The sequence below is a fragment of the Oxyura jamaicensis genome, chromosome 1, assembly GCF_011077185.1.
Source record: "Oxyura jamaicensis isolate SHBP4307 breed ruddy duck chromosome 1, BPBGC_Ojam_1.0, whole genome shotgun sequence".
Taxonomy (NCBI): domain Eukaryota; kingdom Metazoa; phylum Chordata; class Aves; order Anseriformes; family Anatidae; genus Oxyura; species Oxyura jamaicensis.
This window is the reverse complement of record NC_048893.1, coordinates 97,024,767-97,045,044: the sequence shown is the minus strand read 5'-3', so window position 1 is coordinate 97,045,044 and position 20,278 is coordinate 97,024,767. Positions and strand designations below refer to the sequence as shown.

The following is a 20,278-nucleotide window of genomic DNA, read 5'->3' as shown; positions in this document are numbered from 1 at the left end:
TGCCAAGGCCTATTTTATAGAAACACCCATATCTCCCACTAGAATATTGTGAGTGTTGGTTCATGTGTGGAACAAGTGATGTACCTTCCTATGAGCAGAAAATGCATCTTCTGCCAGGAATTTGGGAAGCAAGGCAGATCTTTGGAAGTCCCGTTGCATTTTGGTGAATCCAGACTGGTTAAGTTAGTAAATTAAACTTTACATACGCTCAGTATCAAAAACTTTCTGAGACCCGGTCCTTCCCAGCACTTCCACTTTAAACATCTCCTCATCGATCACGATACAGTTTCCACAGTGACCCCACCAAATGGTCTTAAACTCATTGCTTTCAACTAGTTGCCACAGTTTCTTTGGGAAGATGAGGAAGGAGAAGACAGGTGAAGTTTCTGCTGGAAGTGGCTCCCTTTTAATTTCTTTTGTCTCATTTTCACTGAAGTTTCTGCCTGAAGCCATTTCAGTGGCCAGCTTAGTCTTCGTCTTGCCAGTCAGCAACTGAGACCCAGCTGGTCTGTCTGGGTGTTCTGGTGGGAGATGCTTGAGATGCACGTCATCATAGTGACATCACAGTGGAACAGCCAGAGTAGATGTTGCTGTCCAGCACTTGTTGCTGGTGCTGTACCACGGGTGTTTCAACTCAAAAGAAGCACATAAAGCTGTGTTTAAAGGGGATCACTTCTTACCCAGACCTTGCTTCCCCTTCCCTGTGTGGTAGCTTCCTTCTAGCCTCCTTGTTGTCCCTCTGCGTTTTCTGCCTGGGGAGGGAAATCAGTTTCCCAAACAATGTTAACTAAAGAATGTAGCAATCTCTTCCCAGTTTGCTGCCATTTCTTGTAAATGCTCTGTGATTTCCATAGCGCTGCTTCTGCGAGGGAATAGCTGTGTGCCAGGCAATCACTGCTGTATGAAATTTAACAGGGAGAAGTGACGGATTCTTCACCTAGGTTGGGGCAACATTGCCTATACATACAGAGTGGGGAATGAGCAGCCCTAGAAAGGCATCTGGCCATTGTGGTCAGTGGCAAGTTGAATATGTATCAACAGTGTACCCTGCAGCCAGGAGGGCCACCCATACCCTGGGGTGCATCAGGCACAGCATTACTAGCCAGCTGAGGGAAAGGATTGTCCTGCTCTGCTCTGCACTGATGAGGCTTCACCTCAGGCACTGTGTGCAGTTTTGGGTGCCACAAAATAAGAAGTACATAGAGCTATTAGAGAGTGTCCAAAGGAAGCTAGGAAAATAATAAAAGGTCTAGAGGGAAAAAGGTATGAGGAGTGGCTGAGGCCCCTTGGTTTGTTCGGCCCAGAGCAGAGCAGACTGAGGGAGGCCTCATGGTGGCCTGCAGCTCTGTCAACAACAACAAACCACGTTCTTCTGCACTTTAAGCAGGTAATTACAATACATTTTCATTGTACTTAGGCAACTAGTTGTCATTTCCTTGAGTTCCTCATCACCCTACTCTGCTGTTCAGAAAAGGTGCTCTGCAACATAGCATCTGTATGGATATCAGTAATACCTGGCTGCAGTACTTGGAACTCCTTTCATGCCCATGCCAGAATGAAGATGCCATTGGCTCCCAGTTACAAACCCTATCTCCCTCTCTTGAGATTTTACTTTCACTGCTTTTCAGTCTTGGATCTTGATGTTGGTGGATTTGGGACAAACAAGCTCCATGGCAATGATGACATCCCAACATAAAATAAAGCAGGCAACTGTGGCACACACGGGCATCGTGGTTTTCTCAGGACTCTCTGAAAGGCATTGTGAAAGCGAGCTGCTTTGTAGTCTTGTCCTGATTTACTGGTTGTACGGATCATGGGGGCCCGGAGTGTTCCTCAAGGACAGACAGTTTAGATGATGAGAAACTTAGACCTTAGTGACGTTTCCAAAATGACCTTGCATTTTCTGCTTGTAGTGTACAAAGTGCTCTCATTATCTGGATTACAGAGTCATAAAATCAGTAAGTAATAATTTGATATGTATATGTCTGTAAGTAAGAATTATTTTTACTGTATCGGGATTGGAAGTGGATACTTTCACTTATTTTGTGGAACACACTAGGATATTGCAACTGCAAGATAAATTTTAAGGTAGTTTAATGCTGCCCAGCTATCATTATTGTGTCTGGGTACCTTTGATGTTAAATTTATAACAACAATGAAATCTGTAATGGATACTCTTGTAGCTCTTTATTAAGGGGTAAAGGTTCAGATGCAGGATTTTTGATTCTTTATAATTCATTGCTTTACATTTTCAGGAAGAGGTTGCTTTAGGTTTTTAGATTCAAGGGAATATCAGCTTTCTTATTACCATTTTTATAATGGAAGAATTTGAGGAAGAAGACAGCTTCCCAATGTGAAACTGACATTTCTCAAGATGAAGTCCTTCAAAAGCTTGAGGAAAAAGCAGTTGTACTTGATACTAGTATGTAAGATAAACTATCCATTTAATGTGCAAAAGGAAAGAGAAAGCATCACATTTTAGACTTCGTATTTATTGTACATTGTATTATATTCACCAGACCTGAAGAAAAACAGGTTTACTACAGAAATTCTCTCTCATTGTTAGCGTATCACTTGCTCGATTGGATGGTGAAAATTAAATGGTACAGATAATGACAGATTAGCAAGACTTACAATTTTTCTGCATTACAGGAAGTTTATGCTCTCAAAACATCAGAAGGGCAGGAGAAATAAAATAAATAAATAAATAAAAATGAGTCTCAAGGCTTCAGCATTAAATCGTACTTTTTTTGTCTTAGACTTATTTCTTTTGACATTAGCATTTTGCCCTTCAGTGCAAGACTATGAATAACATAAATGAAAAGAGTGAATGAAATTATAATCCCCAGGGAAAAATCTAGGCTTCTCTGCCTAGATACAGTCAGTTGTAGCTTTGTTGCAATACCTCTGGTTGCAAACATCAGTAAGACCTACTTTTAAGTATGGTGTGTATATAAATGCCTTGTTAGTATGGTTCATACACAGCAAACCTTTTCTTTCAGACCCTAGCATTTTGAATCCAACAGGTAATGATTCAGTTCTATTTATCCAGGCTACCTTTGTCTGACACAAGGAAAGTTTGGTTTTGTGCAAGTGCACTGAGCTGGTGGAACTGTTAGCTACTCTTCAATCCTGAGGTTGTTTGAACAAATTAAAATCAATGGTTATAATAAGGACTGTAAATGAACAGATCCAGTTAACAAAATATGTCAGTATCTCAGTTGCACATTCTTTCCTCTGTGCTTGTGTTTGTTGTTTGTTTTTACTTAGCATAGCTATGACCTTTAGTTATGTGTACTAGTGAAGCATAATTCCTATATTTCACATTTTAAGTAATATGCCTGTACCTTTCTGACAAACTAAACAAATAAATAAACTGTCACTTAAGTTGAATTAGCACTTAGCCCAGTAGCAGCCAAAGGTAAGTGTAGTTTTATGTCAACTCTGTGAAATCCCTCTCTGCATGAGCAGCACTACACAATGGGCTGTAATGTGAATTTCTTACAAATCCATCCCTGCAGGGATTTACATTGTCAGTAGTCTCCCACATATAATATGCCATAATTGAAAGGCAGTCTCAGCTATTTTTTTTCTCCTAATTATACAATAATATTGTTTTATATGTCATGTAAAGTCTGTTCATGCTTTGTGTATATACATAGTGAGAGAGAAAATCAGCAAGTTCAAGGGTTTTTTGATCTTTTTCTTTTCTTTAAGGCCAAGGCATATTTTGTTACTTTTTAATCACTAGTTTTCATACCAGCAGGTTGTTGCCTGTAGTTTATCGGGATTCTGGCATAGTCAGAGACAGGTATAACATCAAAACCAAAGGCTGACTATTGAGAGTAAAAGAGCGGATAATCCATAAGATAAGTTTTAGTGAATGATGAGTCAAATTCTTTTATCATTCATTTACTTGTGGCAGAAATGTATTTTTAGAAGCAACTGATCTAATAACTCTATTACTTTACTAGCCTGAATTACATATATTCACAGATGATAAGTGTTACTGGAAAACTGGGTAAACCCAATGAAAATTGAAGAAAAGACTGTGTCAGTTGGAAACCTTGGCACACTGAAGCTATTTGTGGTAGTCACAAGAGTAAAAGTCTTGGATTGTTCTGTCTAGGCACGGTTATATGACAAATGTATTAATATATACTGAAAATCAAATCAACAATAGGTCACGTAGCTCAAGTTTGTCATCAGTTATTTCCATAACTGATTTTTCCTGTTCCTTAAACCTGCCAGAAGTGCTGTTGTTGGCAGAGTAGAACACACATGTGAAAATGGGATGACTGTTCTAGTAAGCTGAAACTCATCAGGACACACAGGATTATGGATATAGTCATGGGAATTATTGTATTGGTTTTAATGTTCAGTTAGCAAATTACGTATGCAAATGTGTTTTTTATTTTTTATTTTTTTCTGATGTAATTCTTCCAGTGCTCTCACTATTCAATCCAAAACTCAGAGTAAATTTTGGAGTCCACTCAGTATTTGGATCTCCTGACTTTCACATGCACAAGGAGAAGACAAAACACCAAAAAGGGACTGCAGTCTAATAATAATAATAATAAATAATAATAATAATAATAAAATTGCTCTCCCTTTCTTCCAGCTGAGGAGCCATAAGAACCCAGGTCACTCTTACCTTAACTTTAGGAGATGGTTCTTAACCTTTTATGTTTAGAGCCTGTTAGTTGCAAATTGTAACGAACAAAGCATTATATTAGTTAGTGATAACTGTGTTACTTGCTATTTTATCTTAACTGTCTTCCTGAAGTTACATGAAAGGTGAGGAGACTGTTCTGTGACAGTGTGAAGAATTATTGTTTGAGGTCCTGGTAGGACTTTAAGATGGGGCTATTGTAATTATCTTTGGTCCCAAACCGTACAGTTGAAGGGAGAGAGGGGAAAGTAAAGGAAAGATAAATTAGCTCAGGACTGATAACAGTGTTCAGAAAACTGATTGATGCTCTAAATGCAGAAATCTGACCCCTACTGAGTAGGGGTACGCTTAGTGTTAGTAGATCAGAGAAACTCTAAGCAACTACAAAGATAACAAGTTGCTAACTTTTTAAATGAGTTTCATTTCTACTTGTCTCACATGTGGTCTTTCTTGTACTTAAAATTCACAACAGTCATCTTTCTGAATAGATCTTTTTTTTTTTTTTTTTTTAATATATATATATAATTGTGACTTCTTGATATCATAAGAAAAGGTGGTTCAAGATAACATGGTCAGCTTCTAAGGAGGAAGTCAATCTGAACAAAGCATTCTTTATACATACCTGTGAATATGAAAAACAGAGACCCAAGCACTGGGAAGCAATCCCTTACAAGCTGCTATGGTCTGCAGGTGCTCAGGTTCGGGGAAAAGGTTTCTCACGTGGACACACATTAACACATAACTGTCTGCAGGAACATGAAGTAGGGAGACAGTCCACAGCTCCAGGCAAATCCTGAGCTGCCCTATGTGTTTTTCAATTTGTTTCTAGCTGGGTGTATCCCAGTGTCCAGAGGAGGGCAACAAATCTGGTAAAAGGGCTGGAAGGCCTGTCGTGTCAGGAGAGGCTGAGGACACCTGGGTTGTCTGGTCTGGAGAAAGGGAGGCCAAGAGGCGACCTCACTGCTCTCCGCAGCTTCCTTTGGAGGGCAGGCAGAGAGGGAGGTGCCGGTCTCTGCTCCCTGGGAACCGATGTCAGGACACAGGGGAACAGCACAAAGCTGGGTCTGGGGAGGTTCAGACTGGGCATTTAGAAAAACGTCTTTATCACAAGGGTGGATGAACACTGGAGTGGGCTTCCTAGTGAGGTGCTTGATGCCATATGCCTGTCAGTATTCAAGGGGCATTTGGACAATGCCCTCAGTGATGTGCTTGACTTTTCGTTAGCTCTGAAGTGGTCGGGTGGTTGAACTTAGAAGATCTTAGAAGGTCCCTTCCAACTGAGCTATTCTATGCTCAAACTTAAGAGAGTTGTTGTAGACATGATTGTCATTTTAGTGCAAGTCTAATGCAGTGCAGCTGAAAGAAATGGAGTAAAAGAGACACAGAAGACCTGAGATGTAAAGTTTTGAGCTTGTTGTTTTAATACAACAATTTCAGAGAAGAGGAGGCCAGATCCAGCATTTTCCCATGGCTGATAAAGAACAGAGATAACTGTAAAGAAATGAAACTTCTGAATGAAACTGTCTGAATATTTTTTTTCCTTCTTTTATGGGCTGCTTGTCACCTGAGAGTTCAGTCAAGAGTTTTATCCATGAGGCAGATTGGAAGCTTTCTGATGGATAAATCAATGTGACCTTCTGACACAACAGGAGGGTAGAAGGTGTCATTATTTGATGTACAGGCTGAAGGACAGCAGATGGAAATTAGGAAGGTGATACTAATTTTGTAGTTAACTTTGATAAAACAATCGCTATGCCTAATTATACCTCCTTTTGGTATCTGTCCTTCAACAGCAACACACAGACACACACACACACAAAGTTAAGTGGAAAGATGGCAGAAAGGAGTTGCAGGATGTTTCAGGAATGGAAATTAACCCAGTTGTGCAGGCTAAAGAACTCAACATATAGTTTTATCATGTGTGGTGATGTAACATCCATTGTATATGAATTATGCTATGTATTTTGTGCTGCTGCCCATGCTGTTTGCAGTTTTCTCCTCTGTGTTTGGGATATTCTGAGGTTTTACTTTACTTCAAAAGGCCTCATGGCATCAGGGAGAGCATTTATATAAAATACGTAGGAACGTTTCTTGACTTTTGGTGTGAGCTTTGTTCTCTGGATGGAAATTGTCTGTTGAAGACTAAACAGAGGTGGTTTTAGTTGTGTCAGTAAGACAACTTTGGACTAAGAAACATGATTATGATTTCTGCTTTGTAGACAACGCATCAGACAGTATTCCAACTATGCAGCATAAATTTTATAAAAAATTAAGTACTTATGCTGACTGAAGAGATTTTGGTATATATAATGCAACAATCAGAAAAGGCTTTTTTTTTTTTTTTTTTTTTTTTTTTCCCACCAGGACAAATAATGATACAAGTCTATTGCCTATTTTCTGTTTCTTTGACAATTAGTCGATTGAATAATTGAGAATTGAGACTAGCAAAATTATAACAGTTTGAATATATTAAAAAAAAATGATTATCAGGAAAAAAAAAGTGAAGCAGTCATATAATAAGAGTACTGAAAGAAGCAGTATACCTGTATATTTATAACAACACTTGAAATCTCCAAAATAATAATTTCAGAGGAATTGGAAGGCTAACAGAGGCCTGAAGCCTGCAGTGTTTACTGTGTCATTATTCATCTACTTGCCTTGTCTTCTGTAGAGCCTCTTGTTTACCCATGGCAGTGAAATGTTTCAGCTTCTGCATATAACGGATCATATTTTCTTCGACAATGTTAGATAGATATTATTAATTTATTCTCTTTGCACATATATATTAATTTTAATGTGACGCTTGAGAGAAAGGAAATACAACTTCTTAATACAACCCTTAAAATTTTCATGTCGTTGGATATTTAGATGATTCATGTTCATACCTTTCAGAAGGTCTTCCATCAATATGGATATTACATATATGCTATAATACTCCATTTAAGTCGGTACTCTCCTCTTCCCAGCAGGGAATTAGCTAGTCTTTAGATTGCTGCACTCCCCTGTCAAATATAACTACTGTTCATTATCAAAGCACCACCCCATGATGAAAATATGAGTGCTGAGCAGTGAAGCATGCAGTATATTAATTCCATATTGGGAAAAAGTGTAAAATTGGACTTTGTGGCACATACTTACAAAGTAATATGTTGGTTCTAAAATAGCTTTAAAAATAAATGAATTTCCAGGTATTAATTAAAACAAGCATCACAACGAAAAAATTTATTGCTCAGATAGGTTTTAAAGATTTATAAGATGTAAGAGATGAGTTGGCATATCTTACAGAATTGCCTCAAGATTTGTACTCTAGTAAAGGAAAAAAAAACAAAACAAAACAAAACAACAACAAAACCCCACAACATTTCTTTTTCCTCTAGAAAAATGACACTGAAGTCATGGCAGGTTTTTAACAGTATTGTACAATTGAGAAATAAGAGGACTGTGATACAATCTGTATGAAATCTATCTTTCCTTGCAGATCTACACCTGAAGCAAAAGTTCTAATTCACCTGAGCATATTTCACATAAATTCATTTCTCACAGGGGTTACTTCAAGCATAACATATAATGAGAATGTCATTCATAGTTTTCAAAAAGTGGAGTATTATACATTTTATTTGTAAAAGGATACTAAATGCATGCTACAGGCAGAGATATTGTTTTAAAATTCAAAACGGCACAATCATCTGGAAGAAAAAAAAAATTCTGGCCTTTATAGTTTTGCTTTCCCTGACTGCTCTTTTAGGACCAGGCTAATGTGGTGGGATGCCAGACAGCAGGCAAGAAAACAGCAGCTAACAGGAAAAACCCTGAAAATACCCATAGCGGAAGGATGCACTGTACAGCTCAGCAGGAAGGCCCTTGTATGGACCCAGCTTATTAGCGCTGGCTCAGTTCCACGTCGGCAGGACCCAGGCAGCTCCTCTTGGCTCGGCCCCATCTTCCTCAGCATTCCAGAAGGGGCTTATTATCTCAGGTGTGTCACCTTGTAGGGCCAGGTTTTGCCTGGGATTAAATGGAGGCTAATGAGAGCCCAGAGCTCCCAGGAGTCTTCCGAAGTGTTGCTACAGACAGCTGTGCTGCTCACCTGGCAAAACGCTGGATGTGGTTGCACTAACATATCTTGCTGGACCAGAGATGCCTCTGCAAACTGCCAGGTCTAGTTTCTCAGCATCTGTGGTGCACTTCATTTACAATCCCCATAGAACTAGATATTTCAGAGTTGAATGTATATTTAAAGAAGAGCTATGCGCTGAAATGATCTCTGACTTGTGCATCTTTTCTTATTTGCAGCTTGCTTAGTTAGCTGAATGGGCAGTGAAGGTTTTGCTGAGAGGAGCATGCATAGATTAGCAGGCTTGTTAACCACTGTGTTCATATTTTTTCCATGCCTTTCTCTATTTGTACATACTGCTTGTTGCTTACTTGAGTTTGAGGCATTTTGGAGACTGTCTGGCTTTTCTGTCTGAGCTAGGTTTTGTTGCGAGCTGTCAGCTGGCCTATCTGCTCCAATTTGAAAATCAATGAAGTAAAAGTGTGTTAATGTGGAATTTGCTGAATATGTATTAGGTAAGAATTAAAGTACTCACATTTCTGTGATGCATTTTAGTAATTTCAGTAAATATATTTTAGAATTTTGCTCATGTTAGTTAAATTAATAATCTAGTTTGTATTTTTGGTGAATTGGTCACCTGACTTTAAAATCATACTAAAGGAGTGTGTCAGTGGACAAAAGAACAGGTATAAGAATGTTACTTTCTTTAATAATGAAGAGTAGAGATGGGCAGACTGGATGTCTTTGTTTTTCCTAGCTTGTAGCATAGGAACAAACAATCTGAGAAAAAAAAAAAAAAACCTAGTTCTGAAAGCCACTCCAAAAATCAGGATATTTAGTTGGTACTAAATTTAATTAAATATAATCAGTTGGTATTTATGTAATTCCTGTTTTCATGATTTGAACTCTTCCTTCCACAAGATAAAATAATAATAATTACTAAAAATAAAATGTCTTGGAGAAGAATAAGAATGCTTGCAATTATCTTTTTTTTTTTTTTTTTTTTTTTTTTTTCCTTTTTAAACCACTGTGAAAATCAGCTGGAATTTATTAGTTAATAAGTACAAACAAGTGTTTGTACTCTCCCTCCCCTGTACTTTTCCAGTTTGTTTTTTCCTCTTGCTGTAGGGACCATTAGCTCTAAGAGTAATTAGTAATTTTATCATTTTTCCTGTGCTTTTTGGGGTTCCATGAGATACTGAACATAGAACCATAGAATGGTTTGGATTGGAAGGGACCTTAAAGACCACCCAGTTCCAACCCACTTCCATGGGCAGGGACACCTCCCACCAGACCAGGTTGCCCAAAGCCCCATCCAGCCTGGCCTTGAACACCTCCAGGGATGGGGCATCCACAACTTCTCTAGGCAGCCTGTTCCAGTGCCTCACCACCGTCTGAGTGAAGAATTTCTTCCTAATATCTAATCTAAATCTCCCGTCTTTCAATTCAAAGCCATTACACCTTGTCTTATTGCTACCCTTCCTGACAAGGAGTCAGTCCCTCCTCATCTTTCCTGTAGGCCCCCTTTAGGTACTGGAAGGCCACTATAAAGTCTCCCTGGAGCCTTCTCCAGGCTGACCAACCCGAACTCCCTCAGCCTGTCTTTGTAGGAGAGGAACTCCAGGCCTCTGATCATCCTCATGGCCCTCCTCTGGACTCACTCCAGCAGTCCCAGAGCTGAACACAGCACTCCAGGTAGGGTCTCGAAAGCAGAGTAGAGGGGGAGAGTCACCTCCCTCACCCTGCTGCCCATGCTTCTTTGGATACAGCCCAGGATACAGTTGAATTTCTGGGTTGAAAGCACACTTTGCCATCTTACGTCAAGTTTCTTATCGACCAACAGCCCCAGGTCCTTCTCTTCAGTGCTGCTCTCAATCCATTCTCCACCCAGCCTGTATTTGTGCTGTATTTGTGCTCCAGCCCAGGTGCAGGACCTTGCACTTGGCCCTGTTGAATTTCATGAAGTTTGTGCAGGCCCACCTCTCAGGCCTGTCCAGGGTCCTCACTACAGGATTCTCACTAGAGAAATAATCTATTTCAGAGAAGATAGCAAAAGAAACACAGGATTTGGGACTTTTATTTTTTTTTATTTTTTATTTTTTCCGAATTAAATTTGTTTACCATTGACTCCAGTGCAATTCTCATTAGCAGACTTTAAAGCCATTTACCTCTCTCTTTCCTGTGGATACTGAAATATCTAGCTGTCATTATCCATATCTTTGAAAAGAGCCCTTTAAAAAACAAGGAATGAAAAAGCAATTTTCTTTTATAATACATCTTAGTACTATTTTTGTTGTTGTTGTAGTTTTTTTTCTTTTCAATTTTTTAAATATCTTCTCATATATATATTTAATATAATGAGTGACTGCCCATAGCTGTTTCATTTTCTTTTTTCTTTTTCCATCTTTCATGAACTAGCCTACTTTAGCGAAAATAAATTTCTGCAAAGCTCGTTGTGACAAAATGCTTTCTACCAGTCACTGATCTATAGTGGGATTCTACTACAATCCAAGGGATTCCTCTTTTAAGAATCTCATTAAAATCTGAACAAACAATATGAAATGAAAAATCTTTCCCCAAGGCACAAAGGCTGTAGACAATACTGCATTGCAAAGCTAGCTAGGTGGGATAATATTAGGCAGTTGGTAATGAAAATATCAGAAAGATTTAATGGCTAAAAATGTATAACAATTAAGGTCAAGAAATCTGCCCCTTTCCTGATGTTAAATATTAAATATAACTCACAGATGAGAGAACAGACACACATTTTTTTGATCATAAGACATTGGGCACATTTTTTCCCCCCCACAGACTTTTCATAAATAAAGAAAAAAATATTGTAGTAAAGAGAGCACATCCTCACAATATATTTATACCAAAAGTTAGTTTTTAATACCTTGTTGTTATAGAAAAGGTATTCAAAAGCACATATGTATATAAGCATGCTTAATATCTCACATGCCATAAACATTTTCAATAAATGCACTAGTACTAATTTTACCCACTGAGACTGGCATACTGTAGGGAATTCTTGTCAATTTTTAAGGTTTAAAATTATTTGTGTTTTAACATGTGGAGATCTCGTAACCGACTGGTCTGTAATTTCAGTACCTTACAAAGTTGTATCAGTAGCCAGGGCTTCTCTATTTCTAAATTTGTATATCTTAGCAGCTTTTCCTGTTTTGCATCAGCAGTTTGTTATTTGAGTTCCCTCCTGAGAAGGAGAGAAGTGCTTGAGAGCTCTTCCTGAAAGGGCGATGGGGTTAGAAGTGTGCTCCAAAAACAGTAAAAAGCATTCTCTAAATGAGACCCTCTTGAAAATCCTTGTATTCACTTAATATTGAAACTTTTAGTTGTGGAGTTCTTGGCAATTCCTGGACCCTTCTAGATGGCCAAACACTGGTATTGTTCAGGTCAAATAGACTTGTGAGTTGAGCTTTTTTTTTTGTATCTTGGATAGAAGGCTGATCATTTTCCTCTTTGATACAGACCTCATTACAAGTATTCATTGCCTCTATAACCTCCATTTAGAATCTGATCTTGTTTTTGTAGCTGCACATTTGCCATAAAGATCCCAAGGGAAAGTTATCTAATTTAATAAAATCTGTCCCTGAATTAAAGCTGAAGAAATAATTAATGTTAACAAACTCCATAGTTTCTAAATAAAAAGATGCAATAACTTCTTTTTGTTTGCCTTGGACATTTAGAATTTTTATTCTGTAGTAGAGTGCTGTTTGTCTTCATATCCCACTAAAGTGTAATTTCTGGATTTACTGTAAGTTGTTAACAAAGGGATCATCAACGGAGTTAATTTATCAAAACAGGAAGGTTTAGCTACTTGAGAAGAGCACATTGTCAATTAAGACAAATAGTTATTGGCTGGTGGGAAGCTCATAAGCAATTAATTATAAGAGATGTTCCCTGTTGAACTTCCACACACTATTCATCAGTTTTCAAGTGATGTGGATTTGGCTGATGAGTTGGGTTGCATTATTTCTCCACTAAGGTTACTTGCACTTATTTATTTATTTTGGTTGATTTAATGAGGACAGGAGGGGAAAGAAAAAAAAAAAAAAGAAAGAAGGAAAAAAAAAAAAGAAAGAAAGAAAAAAAAAAAAAGGTCATTTTAGTTATAAGTGACAGATCTTAGAAAATAAAAGAGAATCAAGATCTTGCTTTACCCTGGTGCCCTGGTAGATGCTCTTCCCTGTGGGTTGAGGAATACCCCAGTCACTCAGGCAGAGGTAGCTAGCTTTCATTTCCCTTTTCACACACTCTTGGAACTTGACAAGTTCATGTAAAGTTACCACAATTGACTGGTAAAGAATCTTGAAGTGATTCAGATCACAGACACACAAGCTGTTTTTCCACATATGCAAGATTAGAAACTGAAAATTAGAAAAGTATGTGGCAAGACAGGTAGAAGCTGTGTTTTGTTTTGTGTTGTTTTGTTTTGTTTGTTTGTTTTTAAAGAAAATTCTGAGGAGATATGACCTCCAGAGCTCTGGTGATGGTGTGTATATTTGCTTAGTGTTCATAATTGTAGATGTAAATGGAAGGAAAAACAACCTTAGGTGCATTTGTACTGTGGAATAAGTAGACTTAATATTAAAAATTAGAGCTTTTAAAAACTGACTCTTTTAATATGCTAGTTGATATTGTGTCTGAACAAAAGCCAAATGTATATAGCCAGGACAAGCAGAACACTTAGGCCAAACTGGAGGCTTTTTTCCTGTATCAGTGTTCAGAGCTCTGGGGACACTCCGTTGGGGAGAAGTACAGGCTGGGCTGTCACATACATCTTCTGGCTTCAGAGGTCCCTCTTGCATAGATACATTGGTTTTTGCTTTAGTGAAGCAATGATTATCTATGTGACCTATACTGTGAAACAGAGCTCGTGTTTCCCTGTCTTCCTCTCCCTGCTTGCACTGACAAGAGTGATGTGAATACTGAACATGGGCATGATTCAGGGGATACTCACCCAAATTACTGGGGCCTGTTAATCCATTACACACAGTAATGGTAGAATTGCTACTGATAGCTAACTAGTTCTTTTCGTCTTACTTTTTTTTTTTTTTTTTTTTTTTTAAGTAAGGCTGTTAGTACCTGGGCTGTTATGAGGCTAGGTTGAACTGTAGTGTCTTGTTAGAGGTAGATTTTGTTGGAAATGCCTTATTAGGAACATGTGATCCAAGAGCACACAAAATTCCATTTATTCTATTAAATAGACATAATTTTCATAATAGTCTTGTTTCAGCAATATTACTCTGAACATTGTGAAATGTATAGTACTAGATTATTTGCTTGGGATACAAAATATCTAGAATTTTCTCAACAAGACAGAAATCCTGTAGGCCATATGACCACACTGCCTTTGATTTAAATGGGTGATTTTCAGAAAGAAAACTTGTAGAGTGATCTTTCTCTGTAGACACATTTTTGTGCCTAATAATGCAGTACAGTAGCAATATACCTGGCTTCCAGTGAGGCAGAAATGTGCTGTGTGTTTAGGCAAATCTATAAGCATATATATCTTTCCGTCTAAACTGTACTGTTTGCTGAGGGAAGTTTGGCTGCAGAAATTAAATATGCAGTGGATCCAGCAGCATGCCATGCTGATGTGAGTTGTGGCATCTGGTTTCCTCTAGTAATTTTCCTCAATTTTCTGTTCTGATATTGCCTAGATAAACTAATGTAATTTGATTGACCTGGAACTAAAATTTACCACAAATAGAATAAGAGAGGGAGTTCTGCATGCCTACAATTGAGATTCGTGATTTGTGAGATTTTCTTCAAATTTTGCAAGGCCTTTTCCTGTGGTTTGGGAGCCTGGCTTGCTCATGTTATGGAGAAGCTGTAATGGGAGCCTTGTTACAGTGATCTTCCACATCGATATGACGTGTAAGGTGAACTCTGACGCTATCCTGTGATGCTGAGCCATGCTAGTCCTTTCCCTGTTCTGCTGAGTATTAAAAGATAACTGCATACAGTTCTCGAGGTTTCATAATAATAACAGTTCTCTACTAACTCTAGATATCTGTATCTTATGAATGCTTGTGTGTATTATTATTATTATTATTATTTTTTCTGTTTTCCCAATGTGCTGTATTATGAAGTGAATTTGGGTGTAACTTGAGTACATCATCAGCGTAGTGTTTTTTTTTTTTTTTTTTTTTTAATTGAAACCTTAGTCAGACAAATCTCATTAGGCATCTTCCATGTCATTAATTTATAAAGAAAACACTTCTGTATGCATGTATTAAAATGTAATTTTGTTTAATGTATAACACGACTAAAATTATTAATGACTTTTGTGGTAGTCATTAGTCTTTGAACCTCTGCCTCCTTTGAAATCTGCAGCAGCTGAAATGACAGAACACTGTGTAAAGAAGCAGTATCTATCAGATGTTACCAAGGATGCTATACAACAATGACAAAAACGTCTGTGAAGCAAACAAAAAAAAACAAAAACACAGCATCCCTGTTTCTGCTCTAGCCAAGCAGGCAAATATCTGTGCTCTGCTTTGAATGTACTTATTTAGATGTGTGTGAGAGCAGAGTGCGTTGCACATGGCTGAATAGGAATGCATTTCGTATTTAGGAACAACAGATGAAACTTGGGCTGCAATTTAGTAGAAAATACTCAGATTGAGAAATATGCATATGAGGGCAAAAATGATCCTATTCTATGATGTTATCTAAATAGTTCCCTCTGCAAAACATAAATTCATTTCGATTTGAAAACAGAAGATATTAAACCCACTTTCTTACAGGCTGCAGTTCATTAGTAACATGTAAAATATTTAATATCCTGTCCTTTTTGTGTAATTCCTTGTATTGTTCCAAGTTTTCTCACTGTTGTTTTGACTAGACTCTGTTCTGCAAATCTTTGTGAAGATGTTCTTAAAGTAGTCACTGGCTTTCCCTCTCCAAGTGCCATCTTCTGTCATCTGTTAGGAGATAAAGCATTGTTCCAATTCCTTACTTGGAACTGAGAGACTGCCTGCTGCAAAAGCAGGTTATGGGCATTTGTTAGGACATCATTGTTCACGGGTTTAGAACAAATGCAATATTTAAAAGGAATGAAGCTATTTTGTTTGTTTGTTTGTTTGTTTGTTTTTCTTCTAAGAGACCGGAGAAATCTTTTTTCTTTGTCTCATACATATACATACATGCATGTATATGCACACAGATGGCATAGGACTTAATATTTACAAGTTGTGTTCTGTTTCTGTCTTTTATTGTTAGTGGATTTTACTAACTCAGAAACATTAGGCATAACACTTTAAAGCTGGCCATGGTTTTGAAATTAACAGTGCATATTTTTTGGTCAGGAAGCAAAGAGAGTTTATTGCTTTAATTACAGTGTAATGTTCATATTAAATATATTTATATTTTAAAATTCCAATTTTAAGGAGATTTTAATAGAAGCGGGAGCTGATGAGGCAAAGCAGTGCAAAAAGGCTGTTCCAGATGGTGTATATCCAGAGGGAGACATTTGTGTATTGACAATGGTGGAAATATATGAAAAGAGAAATAAGTAGCGAGTATGCGACTAGTGAAGAGAATCCGAGTGAGGATAGTTTGGGATTCAATCTGTTGTAAGGAAAGAAGGAGCAGTACTCTCTACATGCTAAAATCCGGTCCCAGGGAAAGATGCTGTGAGTGTAAGTGCTTCAGTCAAGCAACAGAGGAAAGCAGGAATGAGTCAGCAGGGCAGTTACAGATGAAACTGCAGAGTGGGAGTATGAAAATTTTGCAAATACAGGAGGAAAGGGAGGAGGTGATGAATTCATAATGTAGGAATGCCTTGCGGTGATGGTGGGAATAGAAAGGTCATTTTTATGAACTGGAAACAGAAGAGACTACATTGTGCTAGGTTGTAGCTGCTGTTGGGTAATTTGGTGACCTATCTGGCATGATGCTCATTCTTCCTTGTGTTGGAGGAAAATTTTCTTCTGCAAGGAAAGGACTCTGTGAAGCGAAAGTTTACATTTGGCTAACTGCTTTTATAAGTATTTGAATAAAATACAAAAATATAGTATTTAATGTTAAAAATAGCCTACTAACCTGCTGACTTGGCAATTTTTCCCAATTGCCTTTTTATGTTGTTTAAAGAGGTGACACCAATTTTATGAGTGCCTTATAACTTAGGCAACGGTTAGAACTAAAAATTGTGTCAAGGAAAGTAGGCTCTTTAATTAACAGCAAATAGCAGCTGCTACCTTTGATTGTGTAAGGGGAATTTTCTTGCTAAATGACTAATTACAGTGCCATGTGCCTTCTCACTTTCGGTGCTGTGCAACTTTTGTTCAAAACCCTTACTTTCAAGGTTCTTTGAAATTTTATTCTTTAATTTTTAGCCTAGTGGTATTTGAATATTTTGGTTTAGGTATTCGTTTCTTCTTCGTTGGCTTTCCTCTGTATCCTACAGAGAGTCTGCAGTGTATCATGTCACAGCACCAAGGGAGACATTTTTTTAACACACCAGCCAGCAGAGAGTACAGGGAGAATACACTCAAATTATGATTTGTGGAGTGTAGCAACTAAATAGAATGATTTTTGGGTTTTTGGTTGCAGCAGTCTTAAAAAACAGGTTTCGTTTTGAGATGTCATTGTGATTCAGCTGTATCCTGCTCGGATATATGCATGCATATCACACGTACACATGTAGATGTATGTACACATGTAGATATGTGTGTGTAGTATGCCTGCATAAGTCCAAGCACTTTTTAAATTGGAAAAATATTTTAGTGGAAAGATTTCACCAGTCTCAAATGGCCACTATGTTCCTTTGTTTTCATTAATGTAGATCTGTATCATCTGTATCATTTCATCAAATACTTTTTTTTTTTTTTTTAGTGACTGTACACAAAGTTTCATAAATTGCAGATTAATTCAAAATGACCCTGCTTGCAAATAGAGATGTGCTACCTTGCACTTTACAACTTCTACCTGCCATCTACCCAACATGACAGAGTACTCGCTCTGACTGTGCTGACCCCAGTATTGGCCCAAGTCTGGCTCAGCAGATTCTCCTTTGCAATTCACAGCAAAGGTAACGCGGAGCTTCTGCAGCCACCTCTGAAAATAGCAGAGGTCATTGCTGTTCTGCAGTGGGTAGGAGAATTCACTGGCCACTGTCAGTTCCACTGTCAGTTCTACTGTCAGTTCACTTTGGGATACACTCGTGTAATATGTTAAAAATGGTTTTGAGAGCAGTGCTTGTCCTCAGTAAAGATGAGATTGGTTTCAAGTTTGATCTTTTACTAAAACTGATAAAATACGATAGCAATAATTTTCTGATTGCCTAAGTTGGTACATTTTCAGGTATAAGTAAAGAGATTGTTCAGTAGTTGATTATGCAACATTGCAAATTTAAAGGAATAAATACACTGAATTAAAGCAAGCTGTTTATAACTTAGAGCTTAAAATTTCCTCTTTACTCTACCAGAACGAGTAACTGTTATGCTCCTCATGAAGTTACAGCAAGTCTTCTTTTATAATGATTATGAGTTGGCGGGGTCAGTGGCTATATCATTACCATCTTATCAGCTTGCTGGAAGTGGTATCCATCCATCAGCTACAGAGACTTGTTTTCCCTTATTAAAATCATACAATGCAAAAAAGGCACTGGTATATACATAATATATATATATATTTCTTAAACTGCATCTAGCCTCTTTGTACAGCCAAAAATCAATTTGTATTACTGTCATTTGTTGTATATGTTATATGTAGTATATATTACATCATCTGACTTGTGAGCATGGTTTCTTCAACTCAGCATTACAAACATGGAATACAACAGAATTTAGTTATTAACATTTGTTGGACTCTATCAGCAGAGGCTGAGCCATTTGAAAAAAAAAAAAAAAAAAAAAAAAAAAGGAAGTATTATAAAAGGATAAAAGGTCCTGAATGTCTCATTTCAGCTCTTTAGGCCTATGACCGTTATCAACTGAATTTAATTTGATTAAAAATAATAAGAATTCTATGTAATCTTGGTGCTAATTGAGTCGGAGGACAGGGAGGGAAAAAGGAAGCACTTCTATAGCCTGCTCTGTTTTTTTCTATCTGACATTTTTCCTTTCTGAAGATAGGTGTTGCCATGTGATATGTACATGAAGGTCTGCCAGCCCGGTAGCCAGTTTTCCAGTATGTGAGTTTGCCAACACCTAGGGTGCTTCAGAGTCAGGGCAAGGAAGGAAAGAGGAGCCTAAGAAAAGAAAGCAGTATTGAAAGTCTTAGGGAGAAACAATAATAGCAAAATCTGTGTTTTGTGGGTGTTTGTTTAAACCAAACTTTTATTTTCTGGAGATGTTCATTATCAAGGCTCGCGTTTATATGGCTTTTGGTTTACACCAGTGTAAGCTGCGGGGTCTAAATTATTATACATATACTTCATTGCATAACAAAGATGGAGCGACCCGCTGAAAAGAACCTGCTAATAGAGGCTTGTAATTTCATTTTTCACACATTTTTCACCCTGCATTTCAGAGCAAATCTAATCTACCCAATCATTGCTTTAGGCTAATAGCCTGTAATACAGTATAGTGTCAAAAATGTCAAACTTAATGAAAAAAGAAGGGAGGAAATTTTAAGAGTTCAGTGAAACTACTTCTTTGATTTTTTTATTATTTTTTTTTTTTTTTCCCCCAAGATCTGTGCATTTTCTTTGGTGGGTTTTGTGGCATACTTATTAATCAAATCTGAAATAAAAAAGAGGAAACTAGTACCGCCATGCAACTTCCATGTCCAGTGTACGTGTTAAAGCTATAAATTCAGGAAATATATTCTTAAAAAATCATTTACATATAACCTAAAAGAATAAGAGAGTTCTACCCTCTGTATATCCGATATATCTTAGCATAGCTTGTTGAGATTTGTACTTGAGCATTTTAAAATAAAAAACAGTGAAGATTTTTTGCAATTGCTAGGGGAAAGAGATCAAATTCTTAGCTTCTAAAAATAGTTTTAAATTCTTGTTATAAAGTTAAAAGGAGAGAAGGAGTAGATTCTACAGTGTTCATGCTATTTAATTGCAACAAATAGTTTAATTACCTGACTCACTCATGTATGACAACCTCCTAAAATCTCATAGGTAATTTGATAGTACATATGAGATGAAACACCTGCATGTCAATACATTGGTCCATTTGCATAACTCCTTTAAACAGGGAGACAATGGAAAATCTGCAACAATGATTTAACACGTCTTTATTTGTTCACTGCTGTCCTTCCATCTCTTCCATTAATATTTGTTTTGTTTTTCTCCTTCATGCAACAGCAGTAATGCTGATGATGCAACCCCAGACAGTCATTTCTGTGAAATAGCTTTGGGCATGGCATGCTTGATTTGCACTCCTGAGCAGCTATCACGGGCTTTGCTCCCCAGGTCTATATGCGTGAGAACTCATGAAAATGAGGAGTTTTCTTAAACTTTAGGGATGTACATGATGTACAGAGCTAAAAAGGAACAGAACAAATGAATAATGCAGCCATAGTGGAATTGAAGGCCTGAGTGAAAGACTTTAGCTGGAAACAGATTT

The 20,278-nt window shown here is 37.5% G+C and overlaps 1 protein-coding gene and 1 long non-coding RNA gene across 5 annotated transcripts in view; one reads left to right on the top strand and one right to left on the bottom strand.

The window, feature by feature from the left end:
• CADM2 (cell adhesion molecule 2) overlaps positions 1-20,278 on the top strand; it is a 674,480-nt gene that overhangs the window by 190,579 nt on the left and 463,623 nt on the right. The window lies entirely within an intron of this gene.
• LOC118160539 lies at positions 554-7,210 on the bottom strand. The gene is made up of 3 exons (XR_004747553.1): positions 7,199-7,210; positions 1,453-1,458; positions 554-701 (listed from the first exon to the last, which is right to left on the bottom strand). It is a non-coding gene; the product is annotated as an uncharacterized LOC118160539 (long non-coding RNA).